The sequence below is a fragment of the Ambystoma mexicanum genome, chromosome 12, assembly GCF_040938575.1.
Source record: "Ambystoma mexicanum isolate Mex_15411 chromosome 12, UKY_AmexF1_1, whole genome shotgun sequence".
Lineage (NCBI taxonomy): Eukaryota > Metazoa > Chordata > Amphibia > Caudata > Ambystomatidae > Ambystoma > Ambystoma mexicanum.
In genome coordinates, this window is record NC_090936.1 from 1,000,745,363 (window position 1) to 1,000,764,343 (window position 18,981).

At 41.9% G+C, this 18,981-nt stretch overlaps 1 protein-coding gene across 2 annotated transcripts in view; it reads left to right on the forward strand.

Annotated features, from left to right (window-relative positions):
- Nucleotides 1-6,532, forward strand: part of DENND6B (DENN domain containing 6B) — a 756,791-nt gene extending 750,259 nt beyond the window's left edge. Inside the window, exon 21 of one of the 2 annotated variants that reach the window (XM_069629519.1) lies at nt 4,776-6,532. The gene's annotated coding sequence lies outside the window, so the exon portion shown is untranslated. Of the gene's footprint in view, nt 1-4,772 lie in introns of both variants that reach the window. The other variant, XM_069629520.1, reaches the window with a different exon arrangement.
- The last annotated feature ends 12,449 nt before the right edge of the window (nt 6,533-18,981 follow it).

Consider the following 18,981-nt stretch of genomic DNA (forward strand, 5'->3'; position numbering starts at 1 on the left):
GTATAGCTGACTTACACTGGTTTGGTGGGTTTCCCTGTTGGAGCTATGGATATTATTCATAATAGATTTACTATAGGTTCTATTATGATTGCCTATGATGTATAGGGATTATGATAAGTGATGTTTGCTATTAAAACTGTTGAGTCTCACTGAACTTTGTTTTGGCGGGTGAGGGTGGCAGGTTGATGTCCCTCTCTATCGCTGTTTTCTATTTTATTTGCAGCGATTCCAGGGCGGGATTATTGGTAGATTTTGGAAGCATATTATTTATGAGGGGATCGCTGATTGATAGGAGGGGTTCTACACAGTGAGTTTGTGGTCTCATCTAGTAGCGTGTGGTGTGCTCTAAAGGGGTGTTTCAATGGTTTGGGTTTGGAAATTATGACTGTGAAAATATGGGGTGGATAGACCTGATACGCCTTCTGAATAGTGATTTTAAGGTTTTGGGGTTGTATGGAATTAATTCAAATTATTATATGAAATACACTTTGGCTGGGGTCTAGGCTGATTTGATCGGTTGTTACACCATTTAGGTAACAGGGTGTTGGGTGCTGTTATATTTAAATCTCAAACAATTTTGAGTTCATGTTATTTAGGATAGGTGCCATGAATGTGGGACCTTTTGATATATTTTGTTTGTCTAAGGTTCTTCAGCAGTTGCAGTTGTTCTGCTTCTTTTTCAGAGGGGGAGTTTGGGGTTAGTTTGTACATATTTGAATTTTAGTCTAGGACTGAGTTTTAATTGTTCGGAATTCTGTGTAAAAGAGTTAAATCGGTTTGATTTAAAGATTAATGATTTGAGTGTTGTGACATGGAATGTGAATGGTATGAACAATTTGAAAAAAAGAAAGGAGATCTTAAGCTATTTGGATGAGCTGAAAAGCAATATATGTCTTCTTCAAGAGACGCATCTTGTGAAAGAGGACCTTGAAAAGCTGGGGAAAGGTTGGGTTGGAAAGGTATACGGTTCCTCTTATAATTCTAAATCATGAGGTGTGGCAATATTATTGCGTCAAAGTGCCTTTGTGGGTTCTGAAATTGAAGACGGATCAGGAGGGATGGATGATTGCTCTTTTGATTAATATTCAAGGAGCCGAAATCATTTTATGTAACATTTACGCTCCATCGGTTGACAATGGTTCATTCTTTAGGAGAGTGGCACAGACCCTGCAGGACTTAGGTTCTAGAGACATTATCCCGTGGGGAGACTATAACGTGGTGATGGACCCAGGCCTGGATAAAAGTCATTGTAGGATGCGGGGTAAGAGAGATGGCAAATTTCGGTCTTTGAGTGACTTATTACTAGAACACAATTTGAAAGACATTTGGAGGCTGGAGCATCCATCAGCCAGAGAGTATAGTTTCTATTCGAGGGTTCATCAGGGTTACTCCAGGATTGACATGCTGCTGACGGTGGGAAAGATGACTGGAAATTATAGAACAAGTAAGATTGGTAGTATCCTCTTGTCAGATCATGCGCATGTAATGATGCATTTGAAGTTGGATTATGCAATAGATAGTTGGAAAATTAATAGTTCCAATCTGCATGATGAAAGACTAGTGGAGAAACTCTCGGAGGAGATCGTTTTTCATGAAAGAGAATTACAATGGAGAGGTAGGAGCACAGACTGTGTGGAAAGCGTTTAAATGCACTATTAGAGGTGCTCTTATCAGTTTGACTTGTGGCCAGAAAAAAAGATTTGAGAAAGAGAGATTGGAGTTAGAGTCCAGGATTGGGGTTTTGTCGCGTGAGGTCATGGAGAATCCTGGACAGGAAGAGAAAAAGAAAGTTTTGCAGAAGTTAAAAAAAGATCTGAAAGTAATGATTGCTGATAGGGCTGTGAAGAATCTGTACCTTCAGAGATGTTCTTATTTTGAGAAGGGGGAGAAGTGCGATAGATGGTTAGCTTACAGGTTGAGAAAAAGAAACTCTGAGAGGTCTATCAATGCAATTCAGGATAAGGATGGGCTACTTACTTTTCACCCAGCAAAAATCAATGAAATCTTTCGTGAGTTTTATAGTGATCTATATCAGAACGAACAGGATGTCCATGGGGATGGTGCATGATTTTTGAGAGATATACATTTTAAAGAATTGGATCAGACTGACTCATTAAAGCTCAAGGAAAGTATCACAGTAGAAAAAATTAGAAGAGAGATTGGTAAATTGAATTCTGGGAAGTCCCCAGGACCGGATGGACTTCCAGTGGAATTTTATAGACTTTTGCCTGACATTGCTTAAGGATATGTTTGAATCTTCATTGATCTCGGGTCGTTTACCTCCCACTACCAGACCTGCTGTGATTTCTGTTTTCTTGAAGAAAGGTAAAGATGAGACATTGCTATCAAGTTATAAGCCGATAAGCTTAATCAATACAGACAATACAGTTTTGGCAAAAGTGTTGGCTCTGAGATTGGAGATGTGGCTACCTAATCTAATACATTGGAATCAGTCAGGTTTTGTTAAGGGGAGGAGGACTTCCAGTAATATTAGAAATTGGATCCAAGCTATTTATAATGCAAGGGATTCCCCAGATGAAATTGCAGTTTTTTCACTTGACGCAGAAAAAGCGTTTGATAGTGAATTGGGATTATCTGTTTTTGGTGTTACGTAGGATGGGATTAGGAGAGAGACATTTGTGTCTTGGATAAAACTTTTGTATGCAGATCCCACTGCGGATATTAATACAAATGGTCTGAGGTCAAATCCTTTATCGCTGAAGAGAGGGCATGAGACAAGGATGTCCTCTTTCTCCTCTATTGTTTGTGATTGCTATGGAGCCCTTGGAGGAGGTCTTGAGTCAAGATAAAAGATTAGCAGGTGTGGCTTGCTGGGGGCTAGTGCAACGATTGTGGTCGTATGCTGAAGATGTACTTCTAGTGCTTAAGAATTTAGAAGTTTCTTTATCAGAGCTTATGGAGAACTTGACTGTATTCCATCAGGTGTCGGGTTACAAAATAAACTGGTCTAAATCGGAGGTGTGCCTTTGAATCCATCTTGACAGACATCTGGTGAGTTCTTTTGGGTTCAAGTGGTGTGCTCTAAGAATGAGGTGCCTAGGGATCTGGCTGATGCCTAATATTTTGAACTATGCTGGTGAGAATTTAAGTGAAATTTGTTCGGACTTGAAGAGTGACTTGGAGAGATGGGGTCTGCTGAATCTATCTATGTGGGGGAAAGTTAACGCATTGAAGATGAATGCGGCCCCTAGGATTAATTATGTGCTGAGTATGCTCCCTCTGACTGTTAGTCCTAAATACTGGAAGGAATTGGACAGATTGGTGCAAGCGTTTATTTGGGATCATAAATTGCCCAGATTGAAACTTTGGAAATTACAACTTCCAATAGAGAAAAGTGGTCTAGGTGTTCCAAATGTGATGGCTTACCACTTGTCATACATGTAGCACTCTTTTTGTGCCTTTCTCCAAGGATGGTTCTGATGATTGGGCAGATGCCGACGCTAGTGGTAATGGCCCACTTTCGGCTAGAGCGGTCCTGTCAATGGCTGGTGTCCCTGGATCGTTAAAGTATACTTTGTCTGAATCTGTTCGTTTTGTGGAGGAAATTGCGTGGGTTGTTAGGGACAGATGCTTTGAAGGATCCAACGTCTTCGGTCTGGTTGAACCCTGGTATCAAGGTTGCAGGGAAATCTATCTTCTGGCCAGAATGGTTGGGATTAGCTGGATCTCGTATTTCTTGAAGGATGGCAAGTGGATGATGGCCAAAGAGTTTCAGGATAAGTGGAATGTTGTTGGATTCTCAGTAATGGACTTCAGGAGGTTAAGGAAAGCGTTGGGTATTGCAACTAAGATAGATTTTGATTTCTTTACTAATGTCCCCAAAGCTGGAGTGGGAGGTTTGGCCAGCAGAGTTTATCAGCTGATTGTTTCGAGGTATCAGGAAAATACTGGTCTAAGAGAAGACTGGGACAAAAGAATTGGATGTGACCTCTCTTCCAAGCATTGGGTGAATATTTGTCAAAATATCTGATTCTGCTCATTGAGCTTGGGAAAAAAGTCCCGACAGATCAAAATACTAAATACGATTTATTGGACGACTGAAGGGTTGTGGAAAAGGGGGTTGGTGGACAGTAAGGATGTTGGGCTTGTGTTCATGAGATGGGCACAATTGAAAACATGATGTGGGATTGCTTGAGAGTCAGAGGATTTTGTACACAGTTTGGCATGATATGTGAGGAGATACTGGAGATAAGAATTGACTACGACTTTAAAACTTTGATACTGGGATCTGATGAACTTTTGATGGATCTAACTAAGAAGCAGAGAAAATGGCTGTTTCATGGGCCGATGATTGAGAAGAAACTAATTTTAGCGAGTTGGAAGTTGAAAACTCTTGTGGAAATGAGCGCATGGCTGAATGAGATGCATGGTTTGTCAGATATTGAGAAGGTCATATACAGGAGGGAAAAGAAGATTCCCCTTTTTGAGAAGATCTGGGGCAGATTTTTACAGCTGTACTAGCCTTTGATTTATTCTGTACATACTCAAGCTGGTGATGATGTTGGGATGTGGGTGGGGGGGGTTTCTCAGTTATTGTTGCCAATTATTGGATTATTTAACATTTTGGATGACTCTTTTTTGCATGTTTCTTTGTGTATATATGTTTGATGTATATTTGGAAAATAATAAATATTCAAAAAATAATAATTCTTGCTTCATTCACCTCATGCCTTATCTACTAGAGTTTACAATGTTTGTAGCTTCTTAAATTGAACTCCTTCCATAGTTCTGACCTATTTCCCATCTCTCAGCAGGTTTGCATCATGGCGGAATCTACGGCTGCGGCAGGGTAAGGCAGCCTGGTTTCAAGTTGCACAATTATCTGTGGCCTTCACCTGATGGCTGCTCAGGAGTCTTCTATTCATGTGGACTTCACAACAAACTTCAGATGGACATGCATATTTGGACTTTGGGACGAGTACATGTTTGTGCGTGAACATTTGGTCTGCTGTGTTCAAGGGTCTGTAAGGACACCAACGCCATGTTACCTGGAACCAGCTTGCTTATGAAAGTGGTTCAACACTAACCTATTGGATGTAGGGTCCCTAGACCGACACATTTGTTGTTCAATTGCGTATTATGTTTATTTTACCATTAACTGCAACTGGATTAGAATAGGCCAGGTGTTTGGCTCACACACTTCCACCTTGGCCTTGTGTACTTATTGCAGATGACTTGCGCTGTCTCTCTGGGCATGCAGTTGATTTCTGGAAGGTTTCTGATTTGGCATCTTTGACAGCCATTCTTGTTCCTAGACTCTACATCTGTTGAATGTCCAAGTACTTGGAATGTATTTTCTTGATCACTGTAATTATGCTGTAATAATTATGATTCAGTTTTGAGGGCTGCTATCACCCAGGCACTTCTATCATGAAGGGCTGACCTGCACATTTATTGGAAGCCTGTGGCACTTCTTATTAGACGATCAATGCTGTGGCCAATTGTTTCCAAGGGCTCGCTACCCTCTTGGTGGCAAGATACAGCTGAAGTTGCGTCAGTCCTGCCTTTTTCATATGTTCTGATAAAGATTCCCTTTATGTATTGCCATTTCGGCACAAGTGCTACTTCAAAGCTTTTGGCCATATGCTAGAGTTAAGGATGGGATGAGATTATCTGTTTGTGCAGAGTGATGTGATCTCTCAGATGCATTGTCTCACTACAGAGCAGACTACCACACCCATCCTCATACAGCAGGGGGCTTATTTATCTATGACATATCCACCAACATTCAGAAAGTGCGAACTATGACATCCCGAGTGGTTGATGTCCCATGTGCACTCCTCTTTAACCCTCTGGGCACAATTTTAAAGCACAAAGACCGCCAGGACCCACCACTGCACCAGTTTACCCTAAACGTGCCACCTACAATGTGTCCATATAAGAAGCCTTTTGCAATACCAGGACGACTTATGCCCCATCCCTTACCGACAGCAATGTTTACTTAAATACCACCTCCTCTTTCATTCTGATATTGCAAATCCTCGCCATTACTCACTGCCAACAGCAAGTGGCTGCCACCCTGCACTAAAGATTACTGTCAAGGAATCTGTTCATTATCATGGCTCCAGTCATGTCTATCAACCTTGGCTTAAATATTAGTGAATCAGTTGAGCCTGAAATGTTGGAATTTCTGGGGTCAGTAGTATATCATATCTGTAGTAGTTGAGAGTTGTTATAACTTTGTGGTTAGCAGCGCACATTGCCACGTTGCAGGTGTAGTTCTAGTGATGGCCACTGTCGGCACTGCCCCCTGCTGAAGCTTTAGTTTGTGTCTGTCGCAGTCTCTTCTGCCCCCTGTTGGAGGTGTAGTATACAAGAGGATGCCCAGTTCCTGCTCTGCCGCTACGCGGTTCTGCAGTTCTGTTTTCCAACAGGTTTGGGATTTACTCTGTTGTCTTTTCCTCTATGTAAAATTAAATAAACTACTACATTAGGCACAGATAGCTTTGCACAGTGCTGTACTACTGTTACATATACATAACATCTATTTATTAAATCTATATCTACTGCACCAGCCATTGTGAGTATTTATTTCACAAGCCTTGTTCTTGAAGATGACCTACTGTCTGTTGTTGGGATCCAGTGACTAAAGGTATGCCTAACAAAAATGATACAGTTTGTAAAATGTTTAAAAGTTGAGGTGCGAGTTGTTGGCACTACATTATGTATGAACATTTTCAAAAGAAAAATCACAGTGCACAAATGTGCACTGGTTCTGAGTTCCAATAAGCTGCAGGAGCAGCTGCACTTAGTGTAAAAATACAATAGCTTTGCTTTGTAGTTGCCTATGCATTATATCCAATGACTTACTTTCTTTTACATTCCAGTTGCAAATCGAGGTGCATAATCAGCCAGCCTGAATTGTAGGTTTGGAGAGTGTGTGCTGCTTCCCCATCAACATGTTCCCTTAACACCTGTAACAAAGTCCTATTTTAGGCTCGGCTGTGAGACTGTAGAGACTATATATGCCAGAGTACACCACACACTCCATGATGTAGGTCCCAGAGGAGATGAACAGAGGATCCCCAACTCTCTTCAGACCATCACTAGCCTTAGCAAAGTCATCCTATCCTTAAACCCTAAAGGACCCCAAGGTTGGGGAGATTGGGACCTTGTGCGACATGGGAGCCCCAGAATAGTGAATGCCAGAGGCCAAAGGAGAAACCTTGAGATCCAGCTGAAGGGAACCATGGGAAAATGGAGGGGAGGGTAAAAGTGATATCCATCTTGCTGTACAACCTCAAAAAGCGATATGTCAGACATAGGCCTGTGATCCTGCCCCTCCCCCCTCAAATCCCTCTGTCCATAACAGGCTTGAATTCCATCTGCAGCTACTTAGACAATGGTGGAAACTGTACTGTGCCAATAACCAAACTATTTGGAGGATTTGGTGCCAATGACTTCCTGCCAGACACATGCCAAAGTCTCAGAACAGGCATAGAGTGGGGCACGCACTGGAAGACGAGAGTATGGTGTCATGTAGCCCAAGATATCAGAACAATCAACAATAGTTTGCTGAACTAAATATCTGGATGACCATTACCAAATACACACATACACCCATTTGCTTGGCAGAAGGACACTTGTGGCATTGAAGAGACTGCTGCAAGTTGGTCTCTGGTGGCTGTAGGAAAGGAATAGTGGTGGCAGTGAGGATGACACAACTCTGTAGCATTCTTTCCTTCCTGTGGGAATTATGTTGATCATGTGCAACAGGCAATGCTGAAATGCATATTGATAAATTAAGTGCCACAATGGTTTGGAAGTTAGCTCAGTGTGTGAAGCACCCATTGCATAGATATGTGTTCATATGCAAAATTAGAATATCACATTCCAGCAAGGCTGGCTGAGCCTTTCCTATATCTGAAGTTTATAAACCTGCCTGCATATGTACTTGGTTTTGCAGAACAACATCTGCTATTATCAGCAATGTACCTGTACCAGATAGGGGTTGCTTTAAAAACGAACTTATCATTTGTATGGTGAAGATCTAGAAATTGGTTTGTTCAGATGGGGTATCAGGTGTCCCTTTTTAAGGCACTTTATTTGTCATGAGTGAGCAACATCATCATGACACCTCCTTGGCACGCCAACATGTGCCCTCACCCATCCTGCCTGTGGCCATAACTTTAAATTCATTTTCTTTATCTACAATTCTCTCAAACCCCATGCCAATTCTGGTCCTATATTAAGATTCTGCATAATTCTGAAAATGAAACCATCCTACCCAGTGATTGAGCCAGATTTGCAGGGCCCTGAAAGAGACTGAGTTGCAAGACCGTGAAGGACCATAAGGCTAATCCGGAGTCAGATACTCTAAACACAGGGTGCTGGGGTCAGGGCAAATAAAAGTTCTGCTGGTGGAGACATCACACACTTCAATTTGCCATTTATTTATTTTTACTGTCAAACTCGCCTATTTAAGCTTCTGTAAAAATCAGTCCAGCAACTTGTTATACACTACTTTGGTATCTTAAAATGTCACCCTCGAAGCACGACTCAACATGGAACTTCACCAACAGTTCCATTACTCTCTGAAATATTGCTCATGGACACACTTATGCAAATGTCATATGTATAAACTTGTTAGATCCCAACAGTGTTCGAAAACATATTAACTTGTAATCATCTGTATGAAGATCAACTTGATATTAAGGTGAAGAAAGATCTAAAGTGGTAACCACTTAGCTTTTACCATCATCGTCAACATTTAAACAATATTGCCCAGAGGGCAGTGATCTTTGAATAATGCATTATTCAAATATTGAGTGTATGCAAATTCCAGCTGAACTCTGATTCCATTGTAACCACTGTTGGAGCAAATCGTTCACCCATTTCTAATGCTGTGATCACATCATCTTCCCTCCTCACACAACCTCTTTAACAGCCTTTTCTTTAATCTCATTACACTCAAATCCTGGAAAGGCTCATCTTTCACATGGTCTCCACCTAACTTGACACTGGCCTCCACGATCCTTGCCAAGCACCATTGTAGACGTTCTTCTCTCCTAATCCTCATAGACCTCTCTGCCACCTTTTGATATGGTGGACCACCCATCATTCTCCTCACCTTGGCTAATCTCGGAATCCAGATACTGCTCTTGACTGGGTTGCCTCCTGTCTCTCCCATCGCACCTCCTCCATGCATCTCAATGAACCAAGGCCAAATCTCATCAAAACTACATCCCTGTTGGTGCCCCCAGGGCTCAATTCTTGGCCCTCTACTCGTTTTTACGTTTCCTACATTGGTCATATCGTTTTCTCCTTTAGATTCTCCTAGGAATTCTTTGCAGATGATGCAGAATGCTTCTTCTCCTTCCCTTCTGACCTCTCTGCACATATTTCTTATTGCCTCATAGCAATCCAACTGTGTATGGCACTTGGATATCTCATACTCAAATCCTCAAAGAAAGACCAAAACCATTACCTCTTGGCCTCAGATGTCCATTCTCTCCTTTCACCTATCTCATTTCCCACTCGCCTGCTTTAGCCATCATTCCAGGCATGCTTCAATAGGGCCCCTTTTTTTTTTTTTTACAACAATCTCAATCTCAAAAGCTTTATTTCTACTACCTCTACTGCTGCCAGGATTAGCGTTCTTAACTTTACTGAGATGTGCCCTCTCTTCACGTACCATTTAGCCAAAACTCTCATACTCATTCTGGTACTCAATCACCAGGACTACTGTGCTAGCTTCCTCTTCTGCCTTCTCCTCTGCTCCTCCTCTGTCAAAACACTCTGACTTGCCACATGCACCTTCTACAATGTCCCCCGCTGTTCTCCTACTTCCCACCACCACCTCTATGCCAGCTGGTTCTCTGAGAAACCAGTTCCTTCTCCAACTCCTGCTGCTTGTCTTTAAGTTGTCTCCCTTTGTTTGCCCCACTTTACCTGGCTGCAACCATCTCCCATTCAATCTCTAACACCTTCCTCAATCTGTCTCTCACCCACGCTGGCATTCTCTCACTTTTGTTCCCTCCTCCACGCTTCTCTTCACTGGATTGCCCTAGCCTTCTTCCCATATCAAAATCATAACTATCATTGACTCCTTTTAAACTGCACTAACATTCCACCTTCTAAACCCACAACATGCGCTCTTAACTCACCAGCACATCTCTACCTCAATGACGACCCCCTCCCTAGCTCTGTCTCTTTCAGGACCTTGTTAATATCCAGCCCCCACTGTTGTATGTCATGTCCTGTCCATGGTCTATGTAACTTGTGTTCCATAAACATCAACTGGTCAGTTGCTTGTTAACATGCCTTTTTAAGGCAGGCACCTTTTACAGGATTGCTTCACATACTGTTGTGCTGTTTTAAAGGGATTTGGGATGAAACCTTGTTCCTTCAAAAGTCAATACAAATACTGCCAAGGGAATAGTACTCCAGGGGAGGCTAATCCATAATGGGAGAGGGGCGTAGACCTGCCAATGCCCTTGCCCATTATGTAGGAGCCGCGGCTTAAACTTTCAAAGGGAGATTTCTCTTTAACAGTTGGTTCCCCAGCGCACATGTCCAATGGACCATGCAAGACTGGGGGCGTTTTGTCTCCCCAGCCTTGCATGGCCCATTGGGGATGCAGGTTGGGGAACTGCATGTCTGTGCATAGGTGGTGCTCCCGCACCTCATTGCACATTCAGACCGCCGAGGACAATGCAAACATAGCGCCCTGACTCCTGCGTGCATGTGCAGGAACAAGGACACTTTTTGCTTCCTTGTTTCTGTTCTTGTGCACGGGAGCCAGAGGGCCTTTGCTATTGGGGGTTGGGGGGGATAGTATTGTGGCAACTAGGAGAATCCCGGTTGGAGCTGAAGGTCAGTGCACCATGACATTTTTTACTGGGCATCTTTGATAAAGCAAGCATGATAAGCGTTATGTGGCTAGACTGGCATTTTGGTGCAGCCAGTCTAGCTACAATACCTTACTGTGGTATGGCAGTTTTTACTGGGATATCCATGATAAAACAAACACAAGTGTTATTACGTTTCTAGACTGGCCTACATTGGTGCAGCTAGTTTGGACATGTTTTCTTATTGTGTCATGGCATTTTAATTGGCAAAGCCAAAAGGAGTATGTTCTTTCGTGAGGATACTGGCATATATTGGCAGAGTCAGTTTGGACATGTTTTCTCATAGTATAATTACTGGCATTCTGCACAAAGCACAATGATTAATAAGTGGGTGGGCACCACAATTTTAGGAAAGTAGTTTTAAGGTAAACCTAATGTTATCTCCAAATCTAGGTGTCCTCTAGGAACCCAATAAGCACTCAATCGGGAACTACTTATACTGCAAAGAAATCTGATAATTACTACTGCATATTCTTTATATTAAACATAAAAATACAAGAATCTATTCAAATAAAATTGTTGTCTTCATCATGTTACTAGTTGGATTTTAATTGGCAAAGCCAAAAGGAGTATGTTCTTTCGTGAGGATACTGGCATATATTGGCAGAGTCAGTTTGGACATGTTTTCTCATAGTATAATTACTGGCATTCTGCACAAAGCACAATGATTAATAAGTGGGTGGGCACCACAATTTTAGGAAAGTAGTTTTAAGGTAAACCTAATGTTATCTCCAAATCTAGGTGTCCTCTAGGAACCCAATAAGCACTCAATCGGGAACTACTTATACTGCAAATAAATCTGATAATTACTACTGCATATTCTTTATATTAAACATAAAAATACAAGAATCTATTCAAATAAAATTGTTGTCTTCATCATGTTACTAGTTGGATTTTAATTGGCAAAGCCAAAAGGAGTATGTTCTTTCGTGAGGATACTGGCATATATTGGCAGAGTCAGTTTGGACATGTTTTCTCATAGTATAATTACTGGCATTCTGCACAAAGCACAATGATTAATAAGTGGGTGGGCACCACAATTTTAGGAAAGTAGTTTTAAGGTAAACCTAATGTTATCTCCAAATCTAGGTGTCCTCTAGGAACCCAATAAGCACTCAATCGGGAACTACTTATACTGCAAAGAAATCTGATAATTACTAGTGCATATTCTTTATATTAAACATAAAAATACAAGAATCTATTCAAATAAAATTGTTGTCTTCATTTTACTAGTTGGATGATTGCGTTTTCACAACGGAGGCAAAAGGAACAGTCAATGCATTTCGGGCCATCGGATCCATCTTTAGGACTGATTCTATAAAAACCTGTACCATGTACATCGGTCACTGATATAATCTTATTAAATGCTTATATGAAAGAATTGTTATGTAAATAGATCTCTCTGTTCCCTAGCTGCCCTTCTGTGGCTGATTGTCCCAGTAGGATACTTGTGAATCTAGAAATTGAAAAGGAAATGCAAATCAATGATCCAATCAGCACTCCAGGTTAAAAACAGCTTAAGGCATTTAGTACTATGTACTTGCCATTTAAAACAGTCATTCCATATTGTCTGATTATCCAAAGGGCCAGAGCCTATCAAGTCATTCACAAAGTCAGAAGCCGCCTGGGACTTCAAATTCGATATTCATGAAATAATCAATCTCATAGAGAAGTCAAATGTGTCGAGAGCAGCAGGCCCAGATGGGCTGACCAACGAGATTCTGAAGAAGGATCCAGTTGGCTGGGCAACATTTATTTTGAAACTATTTACCACAGTGGTGAGAGAAAAGAGTCTGCCACTATCCTGGACCCGTTCAATAGTGGTCCCCATCTTCAAGAAGGGGGACAGGTCGGACCCCTGCAACTACAGGCCTATCACCCTTCTTGACGTGGTTGGCAAAATATTTGCAGCAATTATCTTGAGGCACCTAAATGAATGGAGCGTGACGGCCCACCAACAGGACCAGTGGCAGTCCGGCTTCCGAAAGGGGATCGGCACCAGTTTAAATATATTTATCATCAGTATACTCAAGTGCCGGGTCAATCAGAAAAAGATACGGTCGATTTACATCGCTTCGATCGACCTGGAACAGGCTTTCGACTCTGTGGACCGCAGAATCCTGTGGGACAAACTTAAGAAATGGGGTTGTCCCTTAGCCTTGAGAGAACCCTTGGAAGCCCTTCACTGCGATACCACCTTAAGAATCAGGTTGGACAGGAGGGGGTTACTGTCCAACGAAATTCTATCAGAGAATGGGTTAAAGCAGGGTTGTCGCTTGGCCCCAGCGGTCTTTTGCCTATTTATATCAGACATGGCTGAGGCTTTCACAAATACGAGATGCTTTCCACCTAAAATCGCTGGCCATCCAGTGGGCAGACTACTATTTGCTGACGACCTGCTACTGCTCGACCAGACGGAAATTGGGCTGCAGAGGCAATTAACTGACTTGTCTCTCTATATTTACAAAAACGGCCTCTGAATAAACGCAAAAAAATCTAAAATCTTGATACTGGGCGACAGTGGCAGGGTCAGTAAGTGGAATAAATGCCGTTGGACACTGAATGGAGAACAAATACCAGTGGTGGCATCGATGATGTATCTGGGGATAACGCTAAATAACAGTTGGGGAGAGGTTCCTGGCATCGACCACTTGAGAAGTAAAGTCAACAACCTTGCATCTCAAGCGCTGCTTATTAAAGGGCGCTATTGGAAATTTTCCATGATTCCAATTCTGGACTTTTACAAATTGAAAGTCGCACCTATACTTACGTATGCAGCAGAAGCCAACCTCTTTATGGACCCCAAAAACTGGAACCACTTAGAAGGCCTGTTTTGGAAAAGGGTTTTGGCACTTCCAAAGTCAATACCAATAGAACGGTTTCGTAGGGAACTGGGCCTACCCTCCCTATACTCTCTAATGGAATGGAAGTCTTTATCCTTTCTGAGGAAATGTATTCACCCTCCAGGAGTAAGTGGGTTTTCTATAATCAAGGAGGCCATGGAAGGGAGCCAGGTAGAAGTCTTAAAAACCTGGCTTGAGTCCTGTTCTTCTATCCTGTTGTCTCTAGCCCTTTCGGGCAAAACACTAACTGAAAACCCAATGAGGGTGAAGCATAAATTACTGGACCTCGACTGGATTCGGACTGAGCAAAAAGTGAAAGGCTACAAACTGTATGTGGATGAACCAGCGGAACACTACAGTAGCGGTACGGTCATACCTTACCTTGATAGATTCCCTTCACTGTCTGAGTGCCAAAACTTCCTAAGATTTTGCTTAGACCTCTATCCAACACGGGTGGTCACAGAAAGGAGAACGAAGGCCCAGGAAGAGAGAGTACTAAACTGTCGGATGTGCAACAAAAGTTCTGAGTCTCTGAAACATCTTGTGTTAGTGTGTGAGCCCTTGCACTCTACAAGAGCTAAATACCTAGGGAGGTTCCTTGAGGAATCGACCACAAAAACGTTGGACGAATGGTGGGCTCACATCAGATGGGGGGCCCGGCTCCCACTGTCGTTAGCTGTACTTCAGTTTGTGAGGGCAATCTTCACCACTATGGAGGTTATCGAAAACACACAAGTTGGGTGAAAACAACTTCATAGATTGGGCCTTCTGAGGAGGAAAAATGTTTGCCTTTAGTTTTTATTTTGTTTCCTGTCTTCTTTTTTTTTTTTTCCTTTTCTTTCTTCTCCTTTCTCCGCAAATAGTTTCTTTGTAAATAGTTCCTGTAAATAATGTTTTTTTCTGGAAACAATTTTTATGTATGTATTGATTAATTGGTTGCATCTAAGGTTTAATAAAAACCAGGTGATGTGTGAATAAAAAAAATATATATATTGTCTGATTTACAGCAAACCTTTCATAACAGAGGTACATCTACCGTGTGATGACACTTTCCGAGGAATTGGTTTCTCCACACAGATCATAAAATATTGAATACTAAGAAGATGGATGAGATGAAGTTTAAATTAATATTAATATGACATTTAGTCATGCAAATCAGCACTAATACCGGGTTTCCTTTTGTGATGATAATCTCCGATTTAGGCTGGACTTTACTAACTACTCAGTTAATATAAAATTGCTGACTAGCACATTATGTTTTAAGCCTGGCATTCAGCCTAATGATTTCTAATCAACACAAAATAGTGAACCGTTCAATTTGCTTGACTCTGGGGATTTATGGTGTCATCTTGTGTCCCTGTCCTCGCACACCCAATGCCTGAGACATATGCTTATTGAATTAGTGAATGCTAAACTATAATACACTGTGTTTTTTCCTGGCCTCCCCCTGTGTCTCCAATTCATTCCGCCACAACTTGTGTATGTGAATTAATTTTGGTTATTTTAACATCCCATATAATATTGTTATTCTTTGCTTGTGCATGTGAACATTTTACCATTGTTTTGTTTATATTGTATCATACTTTTCATTTTGACCTCAATGTCAGCCTTGAAAACGGCTTCATTTGTCAAAACATGTGTCGGCTGACACTTCGAGATACCAATAATAAATCATTGGTGCTAATCAATATCTAGATGTTCTATATATTTTCATATTCGAAGCAATATTTGGGACTTTTTTCACTAATTACAGGAAGAGCGTGTATTGCGTGTCATTCTTTGTCACAGATTTTCTATGTTAGCAGGCATTAGTGGGTATGCCTGGTTTTGACGTCTGCAATGCAGCTTAATCCTGACACTAATTTGAGGTGTGCAGAGCGCGCACACAGGCCCTTCACCTACTATTCTCATTCTTTGTATGTTAAAAACAATCCTACTAACATAACACTTAGACGCACTTATTAATAATGCTTGATTGTGAGGGAGATGCTCCTCTAAAAACCTGATCTTTACTGGCACCAGTAAAGTCAGCACAGCCGATCAGTTGGGGAGACTGATATCAGACCGCTCTTTGTGGAAAACAAGGTTGCAAGCAGCAACATTGTATAAAGAAAATTGAAGAGAACAGTGGATGAAGCATATGTGACAAGCAACGCAAATATAATTAAAACAGCAAATGAGTGACTGAACTTTGAAGCTAAGATACAATACCGTAGACAGTGGTCCAACATCACGTGGGTGCTCTTACGAATGTCTCTGTTAGATATCCAGGGTAAGAAACAGAATAAGCATTCACCTTAAACATGCTCCTCAAGATACAGCGGGAAGCACAATGCGCCATCACACACAAGCAACAACCAAACAATAGCTCTTAAGGAAGTCACCCGACAGAAAACCAAAGGACTAACTGAATGATAGTTATGACAGGAGGAAAATAATGACTGAATACCCAGGCTGACCAAGACCGAAGCACTAGGATGCTTCATCAACAGCACACTGACCCTGAACCATTCCAAGCTTTAACAGACCGCTGTGACAATAGATACCAAGAAAATAGGTAGTACCAACCTCAGCTCCACCCCGAAGGAAAGGCTCAGACATACCTATCACTCCATACAATACTCACTAGGATACAGCTGGATCCGCGTTGCACCTTCACACACCACAGCGAGGCGGCTTATAAGGAATCCGTAACAACCCCACCCACGGATACAGCTCAAATGGAACCAGAAGTATCAGAATCAGGATACAGACCCCACTAAGGCACCTTCAAAGCACTCCATACTCAACCCACATAAAACTCACACAACCATTTCTCTTCCAGCAATCCACACGCACTGTACCACATTGCATCAACAACACATAAACAATACCTACAGCACACGAGGTCTTGCCCGATCCAATACTTGCACCAAAGCCCAGCACTCAGTGTATACCGAGCTGAAGCCACCAACAGCACACCACCTCTCCCACTCCCGCTCCACCCGACTAACCCTTCCCGTCCTGCTCCTTGTTTACAGATCAGCAGACCGCCTGGGCATCAATTCCATTGGTGACAGTGCGCTATATAAGTACCTTTAATATAACATCCACAAAAAGGAGCCAAATGTTAAAACAAAAGGAATTGTGAAATCAAATGGTCCTGCAATGGGCCAAGCCAAACCCTGTGCACATTAGAAAGTCTTTGATACTTGAAGTAAATTGAAATTAGCCCGAGCCCGGCTGAGGGAGACTAATTGTGTTTAAAAGGGGTCTGAACCCGGCTGAGGGGGATCTGGGGTGAACTGTGAGTCACCCGAAAAATAATATCATACGAACATTGTGTTAAAGGGATCCGAGGCCGGATGAGGGGGATCCAAGGTGACTAACATTGCGATAAAGGGATCTGAGCCCAGCTCATGGTGGTCTGGTGGTCCATGGTGAATAGTGAATCACCCCAAGTGAATACTTGTGAAAATCTAAAGAGGAAAAGAACTTGTTTATTTGGTTGCATCAGGCCCTCAGGGTGAAGAGACTTTGAGAAGCAAGGAGACTTGTGCATCGAATGCCCTGATGCTAATGTTTGAACTGTATTCTCGTGCTAAAGAAGCTAGAGACTGTGCTACGCTCGAGTAAAATGCCTTATCCTCTGCTGAAAACGTGGGGAAGGGAGGCCAATGGACTGAACACCCTGACATATCATTTTGAATACTTCTTTCTTTTTTAATAACATTATTCCCCACATTATTTGTATTTAGAGGTAAGGATTGGCAATAGGGTTATTAGTATAGGCCCTTTTATTTTGACAAGACACCACTTCGACTGCGTTATTATTTTTTGTTGGTCGTAGCTTGCTCCCTTCTGTAGATTTAGAATTAGATGGGCGTTTATCAAGCTCTTTTTGAAATGCAATAAACACCCTTGAACTGTGGTCACTTGTGTCTGTCTTACTGTTGATACATGCCTTCCTTACATTTGGTGTCAGGAGTGGGATGTGATTCAATTGAAGCAAATTGGGGAACCCTGAAATTCCAGAAGTTTAGTCATAGGGCCTCAGACCCATCCGTTGCCACAAAAGAATCAGTAGGCTTTCATATTTGTAGCAGCAGAGAAGCTACTATCCCTCCAGGGAAAAGAGGAATGATTCCCACAGACTTAGTTTTGGTACCCCCTCCTGGGTGCTATATAAGTCTGGCCCCAGAATCTGGCCTGGAAGTTTGGTCTAGGTGTTCTGGCAGGCGTCATAGATCCTGACTTCCAGGGAGACTTAAAAGTTCTCTTACTTCTCTTACAGAACCATGGTAATATTCCATTTGAAGTACATTGTGGTGACAAAATTACACAGAGAATTCTTGAAAAGGCTCGATTTCCAAATTTTAGAGAGAGCGAACCAGAAGATACTGAGAGAGATACTTTAGGCTTTGGGGAAACTGATGAACCTTCTATGACTGAAGAGAAAATGGAAGAAGAGCTTACCATCTTTCCCAATCTAGCCTTCGCTCAGGCAATTCCAGAAGGAGAGGGAGTAGAAAAGAGAATATCAGTGGGATGTTGTACTGGCCAGGTATGCATGCTGATATAAAAAACTTTATTCAGACATGTGAAATATGTCAGAAAACCAGTGCTCGCATTCCCTCCAAATCCTTAATAGAAGTTCCTTTCTCAAGAATTTGGATGGATATTATTGGACCCTTGGCAAACTCTAGACTGGGTAACAAATATGTACTTGTGATTGTCGATTACGTGACCAGATACCGTGAGGCATTTCCCATGCGAAGCAACACCACCCAGCAGATTTTAAAACACCCATTACTGTGTTTCTCCTGAGTCGGTTTTCCTAAGGAAATCCTGACGGATCACCGTCACAAGCACAGCAAAAGTCCAGTTATGACAAAAAAGTCATTCTGAGATCGTTTTCCATAGAACGAAAAGTATTGGAAAACAAACTTGTCTCTTAATGGCACGGACCAAATGCATTATTGGAACGAACAGGAAACTGTACTTATAAGGTAGCCCACAGGAAACAAAAGACCCATCTATACCACGTAAAGCTCTTAAGAGTGGAAGGAAAATCCTTTAGCCGCCAATGCCACAATACTATCCTGTTTGGTACCAGAAGAAATGGATAACTTTGAATTTAGTTATAGCATTTCCCGATGTATTCTCAGAGAAACCAGGAAGAGTGAAAGGCACCTATCTCTATATTGGAACACCTAAAGGAAAAGCAGTCCATCTGAAACCATATAGACTCCCAGAAGCCCGTAAACAGATAGTGGTTGAAGAAGTAA